The 25,416-nt window shown below is 32.3% G+C and overlaps 1 long non-coding RNA gene and 1 pseudogene across 1 annotated transcript; one reads left to right on the top strand and one right to left on the bottom strand.

Annotated features, from left to right (window-relative positions):
• Positions 1–5,574: 5,574 nt before the first annotated feature.
• LOC120132487 lies at positions 5,575–6,974 on the top strand (annotated as a pseudogene).
• Positions 6,975–18,341: 11,367 nt separating this feature from the next.
• Positions 18,342–20,316, bottom strand: LOC120132670. Its single transcript, XR_005517017.1, has 4 exons — positions 20,273–20,316; positions 18,909–18,974; positions 18,737–18,783; positions 18,342–18,391 (listed from the first exon to the last, which is right to left on the bottom strand). It is a non-coding gene; the product is annotated as an uncharacterized LOC120132670 (long non-coding RNA).
• Positions 20,317–25,416: the final 5,100 nt, after the last annotated feature.

The following is a 25,416-nucleotide window of genomic DNA, read 5'->3' as shown; positions in this document are numbered from 1 at the left end:
GGAGAACATCGAAAAACTCGTTAACTGTACGAATCTTCTCAATCGTGAACAAGGAACCCTTAGTGTTAAAAATACATACACTAAAAGTCTCATATCCCTTCTAGACCATACGATCAATTACCATAGCCAAAACTATATTGGAGAGATAGTCGCAACGTTCACCAATTAACACTATAATCCGACCATCAGAAGTCTTTGGATTAGCTCTTTTGTATTGACAATCCAAATTGACCTTATGTTTATTCAACCAGTTCATCCCCATATTTAAATCAAACTCCTGAACCTCCAGAAGACAATGTCAAAATACCTTATTCACCAACACTAATTGTCCTACTGGAGTCGTAACCGTAACAATATTATCAGTGTCCTCAATCGAAACCTGAAGGTTTCAGGATACTGAACTCAATATGTAGGATTGGGTAGAGCTATTATCAAGTAATGCAAAGTATGGAACATAATATATGGTAAATGTACCTGCAATAACCTCTGGCTCATCTCTGTCATCCCAACGTCTGGTAGCACACACTAGAGTTGGCTAGCTGGCCTCGAACCTGCAAGCTTTAGGCTCTGCTGGGGTTGGGCACTACCTTCCATAGATGCTGATCCGGAAGGCTTTCCCTGACTATGACCTCTGACTTGGGTATGAACTGATGCATGCGAACGTGCAGGAGTCAGAGTAGTTGTCCACTCAGATGAAGTTAGATGTGGACAGTCCCTTCAGAAATGACACCACTCGAACCACACTGGTAGCAAACACCCTTATTCTTACGACACTCTCCTCTGTGTCGATTACCACAAGGGGCATAAGGCAACCCAGAAGAACCACCTCGACTAACAACTGAGGGTAAAGACGCTACATGCCTGGAATGAGTATTGCTCTTATAAGGGGATGAAGTATGAGTCCTCTTTCCTGACTGTATAGAAGACTCAGTAGGGCCAAAATGACTTCCTAGATCACTCTTGATCGACACGCTCTCTACCAGGAGGTAAAGGATCCACATCCTCAGCATCTTTCTCTTTGCCTACCAGCACATAAAAAATCTCATCCTGGTGGGTCACAACCTGCCTATGCAGCTCATATCTGAGTCCGAGAGCAAACTTACGGCATCTATCTCTCTCAGTGGGAACCATACTAATTTCATATTTTAACAGTTTCAAGAATTCTATCTCGTACTCAGAGACTGATATATCATCCTGCACCAAGTCTTGGAACTTCTATTGTCTCTCAGACAGATAACCCTCACCCAAAAAACGCTTCTTGAAGCGCTCTTTGAAGAACTACCAAGTCAAACGATCAACTGGGATACTACTGACTACTGACTCCCACAAAGTGTGGGTATTCCCATCTAACATCGCAACTGCACCCATATATCTCTTAACTGGGTCCAACCCAATTGATCCATACGTCTTTCTGTATTATAGAGCCAATCTTCAGCTTTAGTAGGAGCTCCACCAATCAAACCTCTAAAAGTCCTGACCCCATTAGCTTTCAGAGTATGAGAAATTGATACCTCAGGGACAATACCAATAGCTGTAATTGTACTCTGAATCAGTTACAGAAACTGCCTACCAAGAGTCTCATCAAGCACCACTCTAATAGGCTCAAAACTAGAGTCGGGAGCTCCCCTGATAGGATTCAACGTATCTATCTTGGGAGCATGTAGCGGGTCTATAACAATGTCTTCAACTGGGTCAGAGAATCGAACAACTCGACCTTGCCCACGGCTAGGCCAACGACCTTATATGACACTCATTGACAAGGATCTCTAATTCACTAAAAAAGGTATAGTTAAAGTTAGATTGGCACTAGAGTACTGGACACATTTAACTTGTAAAAATGGGTGACATGGCCTTATAACAATTTTATAAAGCGTTTTCAAAATAGTTTACAATTTTATGGGGGACCCATTTACAATTCGAGGTTTAAAAACCACAAGCTCTAATACCAATAAAATGTAACCCCATAAACCCAGCTTATACGTTTCGACTAAGTCTAGTGAATTACTTTAAAATTTCTTAAAACATGTTTCTAAAACGTTATTTGATAATTTAAAACCTTATTGCCATTAACATTTATAAAAGTAAAATAATTAACTATAAAAGTTTAACTCGTAATTATAAAACAAGAAAAATAATTACATAAAACAAAACATGTCATAAACCTGAAGTACAATAGCAAAATCCGTAAACATCATCATCATCATAAAATGAGTATGTCAAAACAATGTCCATGTCACATAATTAAAAGCGATTCTGAAGATAGAAACATTACAACAAAAAGTTATTCTATAATGTGTCGATCCTCGTAGTGCCTGAATCTGCCTATCCACACGTATCTGGAAGGGGGAGACAGTTTGAAAAGTGAGCTAGGGCTCAGTGTGACCTATTAGTGCAATAAAAACATTATATGGAAAATCATCAAGTAATAGTCCAGTAAAGTATTATGGAAATCTTGATAAAATATAAGATATTAAATCACATAATATACGCTCCTCCCTTACACCATATGTAGTTTCCCAAAACTGCGTCCATAGGGCAACCTTATACCCATTGGTATAAGGAGCCAACCTAAGGGAACATCTTAGGGCCTGAAGGCCTACTCAAGAGTCGCCTTAGGTCCGTAAGGATTTACCATCTTGATCAAGGTTGCACCTTCATACTATAGCCTACCCAGATAATATCATGATAATATATTTCATATAACAAGAAAAGATTTACGTGATCAATATTCGGTAAAATAATACCGTCCAGTGAAAACAATCATTTAAATATCACACATCGTTCCATCATAGTTCATGAACCATCATCCATTAAATCATAAATTTCAGTGATATATATATATATATATATATATATATATATATATATATATCAAACCAGATAAAACCTTCAAATAGCACATAGGGAACACACCTCTTAAAATAGGACACACATTAAACCTACTGAGTACCAGCCTCGTCATGCTCTATTATAGTGCTCGAACCTAATTCATATATATCAGAGTTAATATCGGGGTAATATTTTAAATCGGGTATTCGAAAAGTTCATGATTCATACGAGTGACTATCGACTCTCGTAGCCTAACAGATTGAGAAGAGCTGGGTCGAGCGGTCAGATAAGTCTCTAGTACATTCAAACAATAATAATTTATCAGTCCCAAGTCTTACTTTAATTTTTCCAAAATTAAAACATTCAATTACTTAAGCATATTTGGGTTTGATGGTCAATTTGGAGGCTTTCAGGTTCGAATTTGGAAAAACGAAATTCAGAATCGGACTCAGGACGTCGAAAAACATAAAATATGACTTTTCAAAAATTTTGACTGTTTGCTCAACACTCAACGGGCGGTCAACGATCAACTAGCAATGGTGGACCGGGTCACATCGGGTCGGGCAGGCTGGTCGGACACGGATCGGGTCGCGCAGTCCATTACAGTTTGTCCACCACGCGGTAAAATTTCCCCACTTGCAAGGGGGCGCGTGCGGCGGCCTAGATGGTCCAAAAAATTCTACAAAAATTTCTAAACCTATTTTATGGGATTTTGAGACACCTACCAAGCTCGGTTCACAACTTTGAATGATGGAGCGATCGATTTTAAAACGTTTGAAACTTGAACTTCCTCACCCCTCACACGTTGGCAACAATGGAGACAATAACGAAACCGGTGGATTCAGAACAATAAAAGGAACACGATGGTGCGGGAGGAGTCGAAAATGGAGTAATAATCGACGATAGATCGACGATTTTCATGGCGTTGGGGTTTAAAAACTTAGAAACATTGCATTGAAATTTACGTGTTAGGCGGCGTTTCACGACAAGAGGTTTGAGGGGTTTTGTTTACCGGTCGACGACGAACCAAATGAGAGTGGTGGCGCGAGCTGGAACGGCCGGACAACAACGAATTTGGTCGTGGAAGAAGGTTTGGCGGGGGAGGAAATTTTGGGGTTGTTTGGCTTTATTTCTGGTTTGTAATCAGAAACCAAACTTTAAACATATTTAATTTTTATGTGCCGACACAAAATGGGCAAATTTAAGGCTAGGTCCCTGAATTTCATCAACTTCTAAAACAACCTACATGTTTTGGAAATTTTTAATTTGGCCCTTAAATTTCACCAAATTCATTCAATTTTCATTTTTTCCCAGGTTGTGACAACGATGAAAAGTATCGATACTGATGCAAGTAGTATCTATATTGATGTGGAGGTATCGATACCAACAGAAAGATATCGATATTGTAATTGAAAAATGGATTCTAGAATGAAAAAATGGTATCGATACTGAAGGGAGTATCGGCATCATAGTATAGAAGTATCGATACCATATGAGGGGTATCGATACCATTCAGTCTGAAATTTTATGTTAAGATAAAATTTAATAGAATTCAAATTAATAGTACTTTTGAGTATTATTATGTTGGATAAATGTTAGTAAGTATACTAACATTTGTATTATATGTGTGATTATAGATCGTAATCAAACTCTTGAGTCAAGAAGATAGAAAGGAAAGGATAAAGTCACAGAATAGTCGGACATCATTGAGGCACACCAAGTGAGTGTATTTATTATGTACTTATATGTTATGGTAGTCATAGATGTATTTTGTTTAATGTATATATTGCAATTTCCGTATTGGAAATATGTGTGCAACCCCACGAAATTCATAATGAATTTATTAATTTCTGTATTGGCACTATGTGTGCAACCCCACAAAATTCATAATGAGTTTATGAATTTCCGTATTGGTACTATGTATGCAACCTAAGTAATTCATAATGAGTAGTTTGTGAATTACCGTATCGGCACTATGTGTGCAAAACCACACAATTTATAATGAGTTGTAATATTCAATTTGTATTTTGATAGTTATGATATACTTATGTTTTAATTACGACATTTAGGTGCAACTCATGTACCATACATTCTCATTCGACATATATTTGGGAAAATAAAAGGATAATTTGATAGAAAAAATACTGATTGATAAGTATGTTGGACATACTAAATATTGTTTCGCAGATTATGTGAATGAAACTTGATTTACCAAGCCAACTTTATGTATTATTATGATTTATACAATTTAATTCATATTTTGATATTTTATGATAATTTTATTTTGATTTCACCTCATTATCATTATGCCTCACTAAGTATATACTTAGTGTATGATTATTTTCACATATAGGTAAAAGCCAGGATTAGAAGTAAAGAGTATAGAGCAACTCCAAGCATCAAGGAATATACTACAATATCAGTAAGACATCCTATGATGGATTTTTTACTCAATTTAGTGGCATGTACTTATGAATGTCCTATTAGCTCTATTTAACTACTTTGGAAACTGATTTGTAATAGATCAATTGAATCGTTTCATGCAAATTTTAAATATGGAAGATATGAACTAATATTACTAATTTGAGTAGACGTGTTTAGTATATGTATATATGAAATTGAAGAATGTCTTATAAACTATATTTTTAAATTTGTTTTATCTAAAGAAACAAATTTTATTGGTTTTCCATGTACTGAAAATGTTTCAAAAGTTATGTGACATATGTGACTCGTGTACGGAAACGTATACGGGAAATGGGTGTTACAATGGATGCGGGTCTTCCTGCTGTTTTGCTGATTGGAGGAGAAGGAATGGGGCCCATTGAGGCGACTGCTCGTGCACTTGGAAATGCATTATATGACGAGAACCTTGGGGAACCGATAGGCCAAGTTCTTGTGATTTGTGGCCGTAACAAAAAGCTTGCCAGCAAATTGCTTTCAGTCGAGTGGAAAATTCTAGTCCAGGTATTGACAAGCTTGTGTATTTTAATTTGTAGTACTTTGAATGTCTTCTACTTATAATTCCTATCGAGATACCTTTTTCTAGAATATGAGAAAGTCTTGTCAAATAGTCTCCATAAGTTAGTTTAAATGTGTAATTGACTTGTTAAGCATATTTCCTATCTGCATTAGGCATGCCAAACCTTATATGGTAGTTTTTGAAATTCCACAATCTTATAGGTGGCTGCATGTAATGTATTTTCTTAATATTGAATGACTTTTTCTTAAATAGGCTGGCCCGGGGACTATTGCTGACGCAATGATTCGAAGTGTTCCTATAATTTTGAATGGTTACATTGCTGGGCAGGTAACTTCCTTTTTTTTTCATTTTTATATGTTATCTTTTTCAATACATGCGCACACACGGAAGGGCCCTCTCAGCCTGCCTTATTAAAGTTTTAGATGGTATAGATCTCGTAATGCATTAGTTTGTATTTACACTGAGGAACCATCATTATATCTCCAAAGCCATGTAGTATGAGTTTCCTTAATAAGATATACTTATCAATGCATCAAATTAATAACGCCATCAAGTACAAGGCAGAGCTATTAAAAGCAGTTGGATAATCATAAATAAAACAGCATGAATCATATAATTAATTCCTATGTCGCTAGGCAACAAGCAACCTGACTACCCTTTGGTTCACATGCGAGAAAAGAACATGGTAAACTAGTTCTTGTGGGTGTACCTACCACTAGGAACATTACAAACCGAGAGATCATGTCCTTCCTTATCATCCTCGGTTTTTGTAAACCATTATTCCATAATGTTTGGGGTTAAGTATTACTATTATTAGTCGATGCCAGTTAGAAATAATCTTGGCAATGGAGTTTTCTTAACTTTTGGCATTGCTTTTGCTTCTGCAGGAAGTTGGGAATGTTCCATATGTGGTGGAGAATGGTTGGAAATTTTCCAAGTCACCAAAAAGATAGCCAATATAGTTGCCCAATGGTTTGGACCAAAAGCAGTTGAACTGAAGAGAATGTCACAAAGTGCTGTGAAGTTGGCAAGGCCAGACGCAGTTTTCAAGATTGTGCATGACCTTCATGAGCTAGTTCGACACAGAAATTTTGTACCCCTATATTCTTGTTCTACTTAATATGCATTAGAAAATTGAAAGCCATTCTCTTCTACTTTTGGAATGTATAAGATTAATCAGCCGTCACAATGGGTTTTTCCCCTCTGTGCCATAGTTTGCGGAGAAAATGTCTATTGTTTGTAAGCATACGATTTTACAACCAAAATGAGCTTTAAGTTGCAAAGCCGAAAATTTTGACTTGATAATGAATTTACTAATGGGTGTCTAAAAGTCCCCCCCCCCCTCTTTCTCCTGGATCTGTAGGGCATATATTCATTCAGCATCTGGGTACATTCTTATAATGGTCTGATTTTATTGGGAATTTACTAATGGGTTTCTAAAAGTTATGTGTAAAATTGCCAATGGGTGTCTAAAAGTTTTCCCCCTTTCTGGCGTGCAGATTTTATTGGGAAAGTAACGTACTAAGGTATGTTGTGCATAGCAAGGGCTACAGTGTATTTAGTGATGCATAGTTGAGGTCTAGTGGGTGATTGACATGGTATTTCTAATACCTTAATGCGATACGATACAAAATCGACGATTAGTATGTCACGGGACCACCGAAGTGGTTAACCAAAATTTTTTGTTTAATTATTTGTCAAAACGACTATATAAAACCATTTAAATAAAAAAGTCAAACATGAATATGTAAATAGTTTACATTCAGGAGCTCCCAAAATAAGTACATCAAAATAATAAAATTGAGTGTTATAAAATAAATCACGACTCCAGTACATGAAGGTCTAATAAATATACATGCTCTCTAAAGAACAACTTGAGTCATGGTCTGGGAAGTCTGCTGAGAGATAAGCTCCTTGAACGCTCCTTTTAAATACCTTGGCATCGAAACAAATTCCCATTGCTGAGCTCACTATGTAACACCCATTTCCTATATATGTTCCGTACAGAAGATACATATGGCACAATACTTTTAGAAACCATACTTATTTGTAAAAGTCATAAATTTTTGTTCCATTTTTTTAACAAAACATTTTTAATATAAAGCAAAATATTTGTTATAATCCATTACGAGATTATAACTTAAATACATTCCAGAGCATTTTTGTATTACTTTATTACATGCCAACTAATTTTCAAAATAAACTGGATTGCCGTATTGTTATTGACAAGTCAACCTTAATTGATGATAGCTGCTACTACTGTTGTACTCCTTACTCGGCTAATCTCTGTTTTTACCTACGCGTGAAATCAACACACGTTAAGCATTTACTTAGTGAGTCATAATATTGTAAAGAAATGTTAGTGTATACATAAGTATCATGGTTATTTGGTTTCGAACTAATCATATACTCCATAAGGATCAGATAAATCCCTATTATTTAAACCAAATTTCTTTCATACAATCATCGTAGTCATTCTTATTATGTCCATCATACCTATCTTTATGTACATTTTCCCCATTATTCTTTAGTAATTATTCTTTATTTTCATTTATGGCATCCCTCCAAGTCGATGTGCACCGTTATGCATTTCATTTATGGCATCATTTCATGTCGATGATGCACTGTTATGCATTTCATTTATGGCATCATTTCATGTCGATAATGCACCTTTATGCATTTCATTTATGGCATCCTTGCATGTCGATAATTCACCATTATGCATTTCATTTATGGCATCCTTTCATGCCGATAATGCACCGCTATGCATTTCAATTATTAGTTCAGTTTAGAGCAGTTCAAACTCTAAAACTCATTTATAATATCCTTTCCATACACATGATGAAATATATTAAATACTTTAAACATACATTAAATTAAAATAAATCTATTTTTTCATTGGGAACCTTCCTCATCTAATATATATACAATAAAAGTACTCATGTGATAATCCTTGCTAATAAGATGCAATGATGTCCGGCTATTCAACAACTTTATTTTTATTTTTTTCTTGCTAGACTCAGGAGTTTGGTTATGATCTTTATAAGCATCCATTAAAGACACATACCATACCAAATGTTAGTATATTCCCTAAAATTTATACTTCATAATACTCAAAGTACTATTTTATCAATTTCTATAACAATTTCAGTATATCTTATAATCCAACCTCATAGTATCGTACCCCTACCATGGTATCGATACTTCTATACTATGGTACGATACTCCCTTTCAGTATTAATACCATTTCTACATTCTGGAATCCATGGTATCGATACCTTTCTCTTAGTATCGACACTCACATCAGTATTGATACTAATTGCATCAGTATCGATATTGTTAAACATATTTCTATCGATTTAAGCCTATAGTATCGGTATTGTTCTTACAATACCAATACCACTACCTAAATGTTCCATTTTTAGCTCGATTTTTCACAAAATTTGTCAAATTTCTTTACTTTTACCTCCAACAATACTATTAAACTCTTATTTACTTATCCTAATTAACTTTCCTTCATTTATCTTCTGATAACATCAAAAATCTCCAAAGAACATCTCAACCAAGAATCATACTACTTTTTCTAACATGTTTTTAATCACATCCAAGGCTTCTCTCTTATTTACTTATTTGACAAGTCAAATACCAATAAACTTTAATAAAAATCATATATCAAAATATCATTCAAAACCCATTTTCTTAATCTCAAATATTCATCCATCTCATAGTTTTAATCTTATTAACCCTTCTTTAATCATCTATAATCCTCAATGTTTCAAGAACAAACCAAAACGAAAGAAATAGCTAGCTAATTGAAGCCTTACCTTTGACAATGGAGGAGAGCACTTACACGGGAAAGAAGAAGACAAGATAGCTTAATGTATTTTCACTTTCCCTTTCCCTTTACTTTAATACCCTAATTAAAAATAAATTTTAAATTCATTTCCCTTTAGAGGAACAACATACCCCTTTCATTCTTTCATTCTTAGAATTTGGTCCAAACCAAATTTCTAAATTATTATTATTATTTTATTACTTTATCATTTATTAATTTAATCCTCCATATTTTAAATCTTTTCAATAAAGTCACTGGCCTGATATTTGGGGTATTATACACTAGCCCAATGCCACACTAACAACTAAACCATACTAAAAATTCATCGGGTGCTCATGCTACCAAATGCAATAAAATAATGTATAATCGTATACTTTACTCTTTTCTAGGGTAGACATCATGGTGCGTCTAAGGGTTCTACATCTCGGAGCTCACGCACCCTTTTAGTCTACCTAAGGTGAGGTCGAAAATTTCTACATCAAATTTCAACTCTCGACTAACCCACCCCTCACGAGTGTTGGGCCTCACGTCCTAGTTAGTCATTTTAATATGCCTTGCGCACTACCTAAGGATATCCAAACAAATTATATTTCTCGAAACAAATACATTTACTAAAGTAACTCAGGTTTCCTGATTGTTTTCCTAAGCATCAACCAAGACTAATTTTATGTTACCTTAGTTGATCTGTTTCTAATGTATTTGATTATTAATCTTGTTTTCACTTGTATTTTATTGAGAGTATAATATAGTTATTGGGAACTTTAATACCTCTTATTAATCCCTTTAATCACTTGCTCCAAAAAGTACGATGGTACCGATACTAGGCCTCTCAGTATCTGTATTGACCCTTGAGTATCAATACTCCACCTAGGATATCGATACTCTTAAATTAGTATTGATACTCCAGAGCTAAAGTATCAATACTAATTTTGGGTTCGATGTTTTGAAAAATGCCTTGTTATCAATACACGTATAGGGAGTATCGATACTCTACCTGGGTATCAATACTCCATTAAGTACAATACCAAAAATGCACACTGGAAAATTGGTCTTGATACCATACCTATGGGTCTCAAAACGAGACCCTAGTTTCTCGATACCCCTCACACAATTCCCTTATTTTTGCTTCTCGTAAGAACAATATCCGTATTGTTCTTCCAGTACCGATACTCATGCCCAGAAATACCCTATTTGGGCACGAATTTGACTCCCAAACTTTCCCAATATGTTGTAATAAGGTTCCCAAATCTTATTAAAGTCTTACGTGATATAGAAGGAACCAAATTTCTTTCATACAATCATCGTAGTCATTCTTATTATGTCCATCATACCTATCTTTATGTACATTTTCCCCATTATTCTTTAGTAATTATTTGTTATTTTCATTTATGGCATCCCTCCAAGTCGATGTGAACCGTTATGCATTTCATTTATGGCATCATTTCATGTCGATGATGCACTGTTATGCATTTCATTTATGGCATCATTTCATGTCGATAATGCACCTTTATGCATTTCATTTATGGCATCCTTGCATGTCGATAATTCACCATTATGCATTTCATTTATGGCATCCTTTCATGCCGATAATGCACCGCTATGCATTTCAATATTAGTTCAGTTTAGAGCAGTTCATACTCTAAAACTCATTTATAATATCCTTTCCATACACATGATGAAATATATTAAATACTGTAAACATACATTAAATTAAAATAAATCTAATTTTATTCATTGGGAACCTTCCTCATCTAATATATATACAATAAAAGTACTCATGTGATAATCCTTGCTAATAAGATGCAATGATGTCCGGCTATTCAACAACTTTATTTTTATTTTTTTCTTGCTAGACTCAGGAGTTTGGTTATGATCTTTATAAGCATCCATTAAAGACACATACCATACCAAATGTTAGTATATTCCCTAAAATTTATACTTTCGTAATACTCAAAAGTACTATTTTATCAATTTCTATAACAATTTCAGCATATCTTATAATCCAACCTCAATAGTATCGGTACCCCTACAATGGTATCGATACTTCTATACTATGGTACGATACTCCCTTTCAGTATTAATACCATTTCTACATTCTGGAATCCATGGTATCGATACCTTTCTCTTAGTATCGACACTCACATCAGTATTGATACTAATTGCATCAGTATCGATATTGTTAAACATATTTCTATCGATTTAAGCCTATAGTATCGGTATTGTTCTTACAATACCAATACCACTACCTAAATTTTCCATTTTTAGCTCGATTTTTCACAAAATTTGTCAAATTTCTTTACTTTTACCTCCAACAATACTATTAAACTCTTATTTACTTATCCTAATTAACTTTCCTTCATTTATCTTCTGATAACATCAAAATCTCCAAAGAACATCTCAAACCAAGAATCATACTACTTTTTCTAACATGTTTTTAATCACATCCAAGGCTTCTAATCTCTTATTTACTTATTTGACAAGTCAAATATACCAATAAACTTTAATAAAATCATATATCAAAATATCATTCAAAAACCCATTTTCTTAATCTCATATTTCATCCATCTCATAGTTTTAATCTTATTAACCCTTCTTTAATCATCTATAATCCTCAATGTTTCAAGAACAAACCAAAAACGAAAGAAATAGCTAGCTAATTGAAGCCTTACCTTTGACAATGGAGGAGAGCACTTACACGGGAAAGAAAGACAAGATAGCTTAATGTATTTTCACTTTCCCCTTTCCCTTTACTTTAATACCCTAATTAAATAATTTTAAATTCATTTCCCTTTAGAGGAACAACATACCCTTTCATTCTTTCATTCTTAGAATTTGGTCCAAACCAAAATTTCTAAATTATTATTATTATTATTATTATACTTTATCATTTATTAAATTTAATCCTCCATATTTTTAAATCTTTTCAATAAAGTCACTGGCCTGATATTTGGGGTATTATACACTAGCCCAATGCCACACTAACAACTAAACCATACTAAAAATGTTCATCGGGTGCTCATGCTACCAAATGCAATAAAATAATGAGTATAATCGTATACTTTACTCTTTTCTAGGGTAGACATCATGGTGCGTCTAAGGGTTCTACATCTCGGAGCTCACGCACCCTTTTAGTCTACCTAAGGTGAGGTCGAAAATTTCTACATCAAATTTCAACTCTCGACTAACCCACCCCTCACGAGTGTTGGGCCTCACGTCCTAGTTAGTCATTTTAATATGCCTTGCGCACTACCTAAGGATATCCAAACAAATTATATTTCTCGAAACAAATACATTTACTAAAGTAACTCAGGTTTCCTGATTGTTTTCCTAAGCATCAACCAAGACTAATTTTATGTTACCTTAGTTGATCTTGTTTCTAATGTATTTGATTATTAATCTTGTTTTCAATTGTAGTTTTATTGAGAGTAATAATAGAGTTATTGGGAACTTTAATACCTCTTATTAATCCCTTTAATCACTTGCTCCAAAAAGTACGATGGTACCGATACTAGGCCTCTCAGTATCTGTATTGACCCTTGAGTATCAATACTCCACCTAGGATATCGATACTCTTAAATTAGTATCGATACTCCAGAGCTAAAGTATCAATACTAATTTTGGGTTCGATGTTTTGAAAAATGCCTTGTTATCAATACACGTATAGGGAGTATCGATACTCTACCAGGGTATCAATACTCCATTAAGTACAATACCAAAAATGCACACTGGAAAATTGGTCTTGATACCATACCTATGGGTCTCAAAACGAGACCCTAGTTTCTCGATACCCCTCACACAATTCCCTTATTTTTGCTTCTCGTAAGAACAATATCCGTATTGTTCTTCCAGTACCGATACTCATGCCCAGAAATACCCTATTTGGGCATGAATTTGACTCCCAAACTTTCCCAATATGTTGTAATAAGGTTCCCAAATCTTATTAAAGTCTTACGTGATATAGAAGGATCATAACAAGGGCTTTAGAGTATGCTAAAACACCAAAAAAATAGAATCTACCATGAAATGCTCCACTATGCTTCATAATTCAACTCTTAAGCCAGAATGATTTTCTATTGACTTACAAATAGTATAAGGAGTTGTGAATATGTTACGTTGGTTTTTAAGCTGCTAGAAACGTCCTCCAATAACCCAAGGGTCAATTTTTCTTTTCCTCTAGACTTGGAGCTCTCTCCCACTTCTTTCACTAATCAAATGTAAGAAAATGAGTTACTAACTCATCTAAGAGCTTGGATTAAGTTTACAAACACTTCTTATAACTTAAATCAACTAAAAACAAATTGGAAATCACTTGGTTTCTTAAATCTCTCTAAAACTCATTTTAAGAAACTTTAACCAAAACATGAGTTTAAAGGCTTGATGAGAAGCTTTAGCGATGGTGATTTCATTTCTTACCTTAAAATCCTTGGACTAGGCTTGAAAAACTAAAAGCTTTAATGTTTGTCTAGCTCTTGGAGATGAAGAAAATAATTAAAAAGGAAGGAAAGACAAAGTTAAGTGCTTGGTGAGATAATAGGTAGAGGACCAACGTGATATCACCGTTAATTAAGGGTTTTATGCTTTTGTTTAAAAAATGGTTAATTGAACTTTTAGTCATTCCTCTTAATCCTAATATTAAAATGATTCCCATTCTCTATCATTTGGGCCTAATTCAAGCCCACTTCCAAACTCAATTTGGTTCAAGTTATCCTATAAGTTTATGGGCTCATTTAATAATTCTCAGGTTAACCCGAACTACTAACCAGAGATTTGAGGCGTTACAATATTTGCTTGCAAGATTCAACATTGAAGGTTTTTTAGCATGTTTAGGGTAAGAATTATATTTTGTTAGTTAGGATTTTTACAAGATTCAACATTGTAAGTTATCTTAATCCAAGAGGGAAGAAACTTATCCAATTTTCTACTCTTTATTCCCTCTAGTAAATTAACCTGTATAAGACACACAAGCAATATGCCAAAGTTTACATTGTTATGTTTCAAATTTCATTTCTAGGTTGATTGTCATCAAAATCCAAATCCAAGTCTAACAAAAATTGTTCAAACATATGATTGTCATCAAATGCTTAATGGAACCTGTCTAGGTTGTGTTGGAAAAATTGATAATTTTGAATCATTTAAAGAGAAATTGATCCAGAGGTTGTTGAGGAAAATGTGGAACCAATTGTTGGTTCATAAATGCGCAGACATGCATGATGTGAGTAACCTGAATGTTTGAACTGATCAGGCTCTTTGTGGGCTTGCTGATATTTTAAACTAAAGATGAAATATTTTTTTTCAAATAGAGAAAATCTTTCCAAATTTGTTTTGGAATTAAAAGGCTAAATATTAAAAGGTTCCTTTAATCAAAACAATACTTTTATAAATTGCCTAATTGTTTGATTCTCATTAATGCTTCATTAGATAAAAAATTTCCAATAGTTCACAATGTGAAATCCCTATAAATAATGTGTTAACCTACGAGGTTAAACAAAATTAAAAACAACAAATAAAAAACTATTCAAAAAGTTTTTCTCTCCTCTAGTTTTTTGTGGTGATAGACAAAAGTAAGGAATAGTTAGTGATCTCGACAGTTGTGCTACTATGCGCTAATCATCTCATTGTTGTATCCTGGGAGACAGACGACCAAAGATCTCGAGCACCAAGGAGTGCCCGAAAATCTGTCTTAAGGAAACCATGTAGTTGCAGGTTTCAACCTGTTTCCAATCATTTTTCCGTAAAAACTGTGTATTTATTTCTATACCGTTCTTTTAATTATTTAATAGAATGATTTTCCCATATCATTAATCATTTTTTGTTTTATTTTGATTCATGTACCCAAACTTTATGATGAGATCATGCCATAGAATTAAGTGGTATTTGCCACAACATGTGTGAATCAATTATTTAAATAATATTTCCTTTTTATTGTATTAGATTGTTATACTTGTAACAATCTTAAGACAGATTCCATCTTCTACCTTTCTAAAAAATATAATAGACGATTTGAAAATCTTAAGAAAACGTGAAAATATAATAAATATGTTTCGGGATTTATCACGACGTTTTAATGGGTTTTCTGAATGTGGGCAAATCTATTTAAATAGAAATTGTCGTTAAAGTAACATTTGTTACTAATTTTTCAGAATGTTGATTATGTAATAAAGAATAAATATGATTCGTTCTCTACGAATTTTCTTCATTATATGGTTGTTGCCTATAAACATATAGCAATTAAAGAATTAATGTAATAATATTTTTAGGGAATATCATTATGGTAAGATTTCATTCATAAAAGTGCATGCACTACTAGAAAAAAACCCCTTACTGACACGCATTGCGCGTCATCTATGGGTGCGGATGACACACAAATGTCTGTCGTTGAAGCCACCGACATGAATCATATATGACACGCAATTGTTCGTCATAAATCTATGACGCGCATTTATGACACACATTTATGACGCTCATTTATGACGCGCATTGAGCGTCATTGAAGCCTCAGTCATAATAAAGATGGCACACATTTGCGTGTCATAAATTAATGACACTGTATGACTTACATTGCATGTCATTGAAGCCCCTGTCATAAATGAAGATGACACACATTTATGGGAATTTATCAGTATATGCACTCAGTTACTTTCCCATAATTATCAGTATAAATAAAAGAAATTAAGCACCTTTTAGTTAAACAGAATCAACATAACATAAGAAACATAATTGTGGGAATTTACAATGTAAAAGGGACAATCCAACCAACTGGTAGTTGTGTCATAAAGAAAGCCATATGGCTTCAAATTAGATCTTCATTGTTCTTAGACTCTTAGAACATAGAAACATGGTCCAATATTTTACAATAAGAATATGATGGCTAAATCGAACAACATGGTACCATTTAGCTTGAAGGATTTTGTTACTACATCAATTCTCATGTTTCTGGGAGTGAAACCTAGAATCTTTCTTATCATCTCCTCATCACATAACTCATAGACATAGTCTCCAAAGATAACATGTTCTGGTGGATAAACAAGCAAATTTTCTGCAACAAAGAAACAAAAGGAATAATTAATGGAATGCAACAGTAAATACCAGAAATTAGAAAAAAATAGCTTCCTAGTTATATTTATCAAAAACAACATTAAATATCCATTCTTGAGGGGAAAGTTGACACAATAATTTAAGATATTGATAAAGATAACCAATGATGTCAAATATCTGCAAGGAAAAAGTGAAGCACTATTAACAATTGTGGCTAAAAACACAAAATTCGTGAAGCAACCTTAAAAATATAAGCACATACAATATATAAACAAAAATACAAAAATAATCACAGTAGCAGTAACTGACTAGGTACAGTTTATTATAAAATTGAACTGCCAATTACAGAAACACAATGAGAAGAAAAAGAAAGCCAATATCCTCCTAGGAATTTGAGATGATTTTTTCATGCGCATTTGAATGGAACTATATGTAATACCACATAAAATGAAAAACAGTAAAGAAGTTTTAGATACTCTTATTTGCTTAGAATATGAAACAACATATGCTACCTTTTTCAAACCACAATCTGTAAGATGAATGGACATGCTAAAGATATGAGCTACAGAAGATCGTTGTATTCCATCATCTCAAACACCGACAGATATAAAGGTTATCCATCCCTTAGCTTTGAGAAAATAATGTAGGCTTCCTTTGCCCTCTGGAAAAAGTGGGGAGAAGAAGATATTACATTTGTGCTTTAGTACACATGACAAAAACATATACAACATCATGGTTTAAGCAGAAAAAAAATTTCTCAATGAATAAACCAGAAACACAATTGTGTAAGCATTGTTTATCTCTTATATGGTTCTAAACAAGAAGGGAATAGTAGCAATCATATTAATTTTAGGGTATTAAAATCTGATATCAGCATAATAGTAGTACTATTAGTAGTTAAGCATATTGAATAAACTTGAGGGTTTAAGCATTGGAAATTGAAGCAAATGAAAAATACTACCTACATTCTACAGACTAATCAAGAATCACTTATCATTTATAAGGTATCAAAGCTGTGGACTGTTCACATTTTCTTCATACATGCATATGCATCCTTTTCTTTGTGTTAATTAATTTTGCAAGTCCGAAGTCACCTGCACAGTCCATTATAAGACATAAATATGTTAGAAGATAGAAAAAATGGAGGCCAAACCTGACAACAGAAGTAGGGGTTCTGTTACGATAACAAAGCTGTGGACTGTTCACATTTTCTTCATACATGCATATGCATCCTTTTCTTTGTGTTAATTAATTTTGCAGTCCGAAGTCACCTGCACAGTCCATTATAAGACATAAATATGTTAGAAGATAGAAAAAATGGAGGCCAAACCTGACAACAGAAGTAGGGGTTCTGTTACGATAATCCTTTTCTATACCAAGGCGAATGTCATTGCCCTTCGTAAGGAATATACTTGAATACTGAGATCAAAATACAAGTTAGAACATAGCATTACCATTTAATAGCTTTTCTTCACAAGAGGGATAAAGATAAAAGCAGTACTTTCAGATACCTGTGAAGAACACTATTCGAGTGCAGGTAGTTCACAAGCAAGAGTAACTGAGTTATCCATTTGCAAATTTTATAGGGAGAAAAAAGAGAACAATAAGGGGTAAATATCATCTCTAGCATGTGCAAAAAGTAGCTCAGTCAAGGAATATTGGATTACCTCCTCGGGAAAGTGCATCCCTCGGGCCTTTTAATAAGCTCAGCCCTGGTTCCACAAAATGTAAGTGCCTCGAAATACTCATTAATGTACCAAAAGCATCAGACAGCATCTGACATCTTCTTTTGACTATTTAGTTCGGCAATAATCTGATTAAAGCTATTCACCATAGTACATACATTATATAACTAACTAAAATCCCACATATTAACTTCAAAGCTGAGAATTATTCTTTTCATATCATTTGACTGTTTCCATCAAAAGAAAAGGTTGAAGATAATAAATATTCAATGTTTTTATCATAATATAGAACGTTCTTAAGACCTTTAATGAACTTGAGTATTTCATCATAATCTGAGAAAACAGATCGATAATATTTTTGTTTCAACTTACATGTCCCCTCCTTCACAGTAGCTGGTTACAATGCATATGTTGTTTCCCTGCAAAGCAAGGCAGCAAAGTAACAAATAACTGAAGAGTCAGTCATGGTCCGAACAACCTAAATTTATTGCTCAACAGCTCTTTCATATCAAACATAAATCCAAACAGTAAGTATCTCTTTCACCTTATCAACCCAAGCATCTTTGTAGTCAACAATATATGGATTATTTAGTCTTGCAATCAATTCCATCTGCAATACAGCCAAAGAACACAAGACAAATTCTCAAACATGCAATGACTTGAGATGAATTAAGGGAATTTTATTTTACGAAGTTTAGTTTATTTATATTTTACAATTAGGATTATGTTTCTTAACATAATATAAGGTTTAGGAGATAAAAGTTGGGAAGAAAATAAACTTAGTAGTATTCTTAACTTGTAATCCATAGCCTGTAAAAACAGTTTGTCTATTTGCTTTTCAATGAGAATTTCGATTAAAAAATTTCTTTTTACTCTCTCAAGTTCGCAAAGGGCATCCTAATTTTTTGGATAAGTGAAACCATTTTTGTCTTTATCTCATATAAACTTAATCAACTAGGAATCTTTTTTACCCAAAATGTACAATGTCGAAAGGATATTCCCATCAAAAGATATATGAGATTAACTTCGGTGTAGAAGATTCTCTCAATCAAAACAGTGATTTATCTACCTCAACCTTAAACCAAGCACACATTATGCCAGGGTTTCCTCGAGGAAAAGATGAAGTTGGGAGGAGGGATGAATGGCAGAGGTGTATGATATGTTACTTGGACTCGGGGTGAATATAAGTATGTATCTGGTATGCATATAATCGATTTTTAGTAGCTTTTTCATTATTTGGAGGATTGTACTTCTATTAATGTTGAGTATGTTTCGAACACAAGTATTTGAAGGAAAAAAATAGTCTAGGTAACATAAGTAAAATAGTCTAGGTAACATAAGTAGCAACATATACATATTTTCAGATGATTTAAATGGTTGTCTTTAGATTTCAGACGAGTTGTGAGAAGGTGCGAGTTGCATACGTGCATATTTGTTACCAGAAAGACCAAAACAATACATCTAAAGGTAGGATATTAAATATATCAGTCTTGTTTAGCAGATAAAAGAAGGAAAAATTCAAGATCACAGCTTTCAGAGAAGCAACAGAGTAGAAAACAGTGTTAACTCGGATCTCAGGGTATGAAGCATCTGTTTGGCTAGATAAAGAGGTGCATCCTAGAAGTTATCATAAATAAAAGGTGTCATTGTTGAACAAAACATGGACATCCCGTAATCAAAATATCTCCTAAATCAAGATTTTAAAGGTCACGGTTTCTGTTCAAGCACAAGAAGTTCAACACTAAGAAAGGTTAATTTATGCAAGTGTATCGTGATAACGATCAGATGGAAAATATTTAAATCCTAATCGAGTATGGAATAATCCATGCAACTTTCAGTCATCACAATTCGCATGTTAATTACATAAAACAAACGTGAAGAGTGAAATTTTGGTTTTAAAAAAGTGACCTCTTGGTGAGTTGTACGCTTAAACTTGTATGTTTGCTTGGCCAACCGGATCTTCTTCAACACATACCTAACATAGTAAGAAAAATAAAAGAGAATCATACAGACTTGAGGCTAAATTCAATAATTAATTGCTATAGGACATGTATTACAGTAATGAAATAAAGGCCACATATTTAGAATATGGTCTTTGTTGCTTAACCAATCCCAGAAATTCATTATTCAGATAACAAAACGAAGAACAACCTAACATTATCAATCCCATGGAAATTTATATCTAGCAACTATAATTATTGAAGGAAGGAAAACAAAACTCACTTCTTTTTCTCAAGTTTATGGAGAACAAGAAAAGCAGCTCCAAAAGTTCCTCTTCCAATCTTCTCTATAACTTCAAACGGCCTTCTCTTCAATTTGTTTCTCATCGTCAGTGTCCTCTTCTTCTTCATCTCCATCCTCATCTCCATTTCTCATCATGTTCATCTTCTCCATCATCTTTAGTTCCACCTTCAGTCTTAGCCTTATCTAGCAAACAAGAACCTTTAGGAAGTCTGTCGGGGTAAATCTGGGGATCGTGGACCAGCAAAGCGATGAGGCCATTGTCGAGCTCGATTACCCTGTAGAGTCGGCGGTCTTGAATAGAGAATGAGGAATACCTGTGGAAACCCTTGAATTTTGACTCCCTTCGTCTGTAAAGAGGAAAGGGGAAAAGGGGGAAAGCACGGCGTGAATGATTATCAAGGGGGAAGAAGCGAGAAATGATGAAATAATGGGGAAATTAAAAGACGACTTTTACAGATGACACACTATAAAAGTGTACTCTGTGTTTTTGCAAAATTTTTAGATTATGACTATTAAATATGACACACATTATTGTAAGTCATAAATCGTTCGGATTTTAAAAAACATGACATTTTTTTATGACACACATTTTTGTAAGTCATAATTAGCGTGTTTCATCGTTCGTGTGTCATTAAGGTATATTTTCTTGTAGTGATGTAAGCATTAATCATGATATATTCATGATTATTGATATGGTATTATTACCATTTATATTTTGCCTTTTAATATGGAATATTAAATATATGAATGAAGAATACCTTTGGTATTATAATAATTATTAAATGTTATATTAATTATTTTTTGTGTTTTAAAAACACTAAATTTTTATTATGGTATTAATAATTTCTTTTGATAAATTTATAGATACAATTGAATTTGGTGTTTAATCCAATACTTTTGATTATGGGGTTACCATAAGCAAAATCAAAGGATTAGTTCCTTTTGATTATTGGGTTGCCAAAATTAAAATCAAAGGATTATTACTTTTGATTACTCAGGCGCGGAAATTAAAATCAATTATTAGTTCCTTTTCAATTTTTGGATTGCAAGGATTAAAATCAAAGTATTAGTTTCTTTTGATTATTGGACTGCAAAAATTAAAATCAAAGGATTAATTCCTTTTGATTAGTGGGTTGCTAAAGTTAAAGGACTAATTCCTTTTGATTTATGTTTGTTAAACATAATCGAGTTGACATGATATCTATGTTTGGATTTTATTGCTAATCATGTCATTTAACAGATGATATGACCTTAAAAAGGAGGAAATAAATCGTTGGATTTATTTCATTGTTAGAATCTTGCGTTGATTCTAACTTTGTAAGAGAAATAAATTGTTGAATTTATTTACTTGAGAATCTTAAATGATTCTAACTTTGTGAGGAAAATAATCTAGAATGATTCTAACTTTATTAGGAAAATAAATTGTTGAATTTATTTCCTTGAAAACTTGAATGGTTCTAACTTTTGTAAGGAAAACAAATAGTTGAATTTATTTCGTTGAGGATATTCATCAATTCTAACTTTGTAACGAAAATAAATAGTTGAATTTATTTTCTTGAGAATCTTGAATGATTCTAACTTCATAAGATAAATAAATTATCAATTATTCTTGAGAACCGTTGATGATTCTATCTTTTGAAAAAAATAAATTGTTAAATTTATCTTCTTAGGAATCTTGAATAAAGAAATAAAATTTTGAATTTATTTTCTTATATGATTCTATTTTTTAAAAAGGAATTAAATCACTGTATTTTTTTCCTGTATTTTAAAAAGAAATAAATCTTTGAATTTATTTTCCTATCTTGTAAAGGAAAAATAAATCTTTGAATTTATTTTCTTGAGAATGTCACATGATTCTGATTTGTAAAAGAAAATAAATCGTTGGTTTTTTTTTTCTTATTTTGTAAAATGCAATAAATCGTTGGATTTGTTTTCCTATTTTATGAAATAAAATAAATCGTTGAGTTTATTTTCCTATTTTGTAAAAGAAAATAAATTATTCAATTTATTTTCCTTTGAATCTTATATGATTCTTTTTTGTAAAAGAAAATAAATTGTAGAATTTATTTTTCTTGTTTTAAAAAGAAAATAAATCGATAAATTTATTTTCCTAAGAATCTTATATGATCTGATATGCAAAAGAAAATAAATCGTTGGATTTTTTCCTATTTTGTAAAAGGAAATAAATCATTAGATTTATTTCTATTTTGAAAAATAAAATAAATCAATTGATTGAATTTATTTTTTTGGGAATCAAGTATGACTCTATTTTGAAAAAAAAAATAAATCGTTAAATTTATTTCTTGAAAATCTCTATATGTTTGTAAAGTGAGATATGAAAGTAAATTTATTCTGGAAATTGAATTCATGTCTTATTAATGGGGTTGGTTGATCTACTTTTACAAACAAGAAGGAATAGATATTTTATTACTTCATTGGTGATAGCAAAAAGTATTTCTATATATTTTCTAAAGAGTAAAAATGAAGCTATAGAGAAATCTATTTCTAATTCATATTCTTGAGAATCGTTGATGATTCTATCTTTTGAAAAAAATAAATTGTTAAATTTATTCTTAGGAATCTTGAATAAAGAAATAAAATTTGAATTTATTTCTTGAGAATGTCCACATGATTCTGATTTGTAAAAGAAAATAAATCGTGGTTTTGTTTTTTTTTGTAAAATGCAATAAATCGTTGGATTTGTTTCCTATTTATGAAAGAAAATAAATCGTTGAGTTTATTTTCCTATTTTGTAAAAGAAAATAAATTATTCAATTTATTTTCCTTTGAATCTTATATGATCTTTTTTGTAAAGAAAATAAATGTAGAATTATTTTTCTGTTTTAAAAAGAAAATAAATCGATAAATTTATTTTCCTAAGAATCTTATATGATTCTGATATGCAAAAGAAAATAAATCGTTGGATTTATTTTCCTATTTTGTAAAAGGAAATAAATCATTAGATTTATTTTCTATTTTGAAAAATAAAATAAATCATTGATTGAATTTATTTTCTTGGGAATCAAGTATGACTCTATTTGAAAAAAAAATAAATCGTTAAATTTATTTCTTGAAAATCTCTATATGTTTGTAAAGTGAGATATTGAAAGTAATTTATTCTGGAAATTGAATTCATGTCTTATTAATGGGGTTGGTTGATCTACTTTACAACAAGAAGGAATAGATATTTTATTACTTTCATTGGTGATAGCAAAAGTATTTCTATATATTTTCTAAAGAGTAAAATGAAGCTATAGAGAAATCTATTCTCTATAAATTTAAAGTTGAAACCACTTAATAAAAATATTAAGATAGTAAAAATATGATTATGGTGGTGAATAAATTATGAAGAAATAACACCATCATACTTTTCTAAATTAAATGAAGTAGCAAAGTGAAAGAATTAAATCATAATAGAAAATGATGAACACAATGCTAAGAAGTTCTGAGTTATTACAGAACATGTGGGGGAAAGCTATTTTTTAGGGAATTAACTTTTAAATAAGGTTCTTCGAAAAGGAAAAAAATGACAAGACACCATTTAAGTTATGGAAATGTATATAATCTTTCAACAATTACTTAAAAAATGTGGGGGGTTTAAGATAATGATTTCATTTTCGAGGAAACGGAAAAAACTCCAAAATTGTAGATTGTATTTTCATTAGCTATTTAGATTATATCAATGCATATCGATATCTTGTGTATGAATCTAAGAACCATGAGATCACAAGAACATGATACTAGAATCAAAGAATACTTTGTTTTTTGGAGATATTTGATCGAAGGCTATCAATAAAAATAAGTCTAGATGTTTAATGAGATTTAACCAAAGATATTGTCATGATGACAAAGGAGTGTGAAAAATGTTTTATGTCAAAATTACAAACATCCTATGTTGTTGACATACTTATTGTTATAACTAACAATGAAATGGTAACAATTGCCAAAGATTTGTTAAATTCAAGATTTAACATGAAAAAAAATATGAGACTGATTGATATGACTTTGGACATTCAAAATGTAACATTTTTATGAGGTTCTTATATTAATGAATTCACACTACGTGGACAAAAGAAGTTTTACAAAGATGTTTTCGGCATAACTTGAACTCCAATGTATACGAGTCAACATTTATCCAAGAACAAAGGTTAAAAACATTAACCAAATGAAATATGAAATGGTAATAAAATGTCTAAATAAATTGTATTAGACTAGATTTTTCTTTCCGTGAGCAGTTTAAGCAGTTTTAAATGCTATTCAGGTGTTAAACTTTTGAAAAGCGATTGAGAGAGAATAAAGATATTTCAAATATGCTCAAGGTCATGAATTGCATTATTCCATAAGGATACTCCTATGTTAGTTGAATATCTTATATTCAAGATATCAAAGGAACAAGTGAATATGTTTCACATTGGAAAGATGAACCGTGTCATGAAAATCCTCAAGAAAATGGTTATAACTAGATCGACAATGGATCTAAGTTTGTAGCTCTAGACAAGTCTAGATAATAAGTTGAATAGCTTTAGAATTTCTTAAAGAATATTCTTGAATAAACAAATTATGTGTCCACAATATTTATTAACTGAAACAAACGAAATTGATAGAGCACATACCTTTATGTATAATGGTAAGTCGAGATATATGCATCATCTACATGATACCATTAGAGAATTGATCTCAAGTGAGTTATCTCTATTGATTTTGTAAGATCAAAGGATAACATTATGGATCCACTAACCGAAGGGTTAAAATTGAGATCAAGTTGAGAAAACATCTAAAGGAATGGGAACAAAGCCCATGAAAAATTA

The sequence above is a fragment of the Hibiscus syriacus genome, unplaced genomic scaffold, assembly GCF_006381635.1.
Source record: "Hibiscus syriacus cultivar Baekdansim isolate YM2019G1 unplaced genomic scaffold, ASM638163v2 tig00001728_pilon, whole genome shotgun sequence".
NCBI lineage: Eukaryota > Viridiplantae > Streptophyta > Magnoliopsida > Malvales > Malvaceae > Hibiscus > Hibiscus syriacus.
The sequence above is the reverse complement of the archived record's forward strand: the minus strand, read 5'-3'. Positions and strand labels throughout refer to the sequence as shown.